The sequence below is a fragment of the Odontomachus brunneus genome, unplaced genomic scaffold (assembly GCF_010583005.1).
Source record: "Odontomachus brunneus isolate Ranch 3 - 2012 unplaced genomic scaffold, Obru_v1 Obru_scaffold_001, whole genome shotgun sequence".
NCBI classification, from domain to species: Eukaryota; Metazoa; Arthropoda; class Insecta; order Hymenoptera; family Formicidae; genus Odontomachus; species Odontomachus brunneus.
The window spans coordinates 7583375-7583696 of record NW_022639451.1 but is presented as its reverse complement, the minus strand read 5'-3'; positions in this window follow the sequence as shown (position 1 = coordinate 7583696).

The following is a 322-nucleotide window of genomic DNA, read 5'->3' as shown; positions in this document are numbered from 1 at the left end:
TATATATATATATATATATATATATATATATATATATATATATGTATACATATATGTATACATAAAATATTAATTATCTACATATTGTCTGTGACTGCAGATATTGTTGGACTGATTCTTTCCTTTAATTCATTTTCTTGTTTCAGCTTCGCAGCAAACCATCTGCTTGCAGAACGTTTATAGTCAGAGAACAATCTCCTGCAGGATAAAATTGCCAAAGTGTGAGCCTTGATGTACATCACTCATGCATCATAGTTCTTTGCACCAGAATCAATTGTCACATGTGGAATAAAGTCTATACAACATAAAACAAGGAACACAA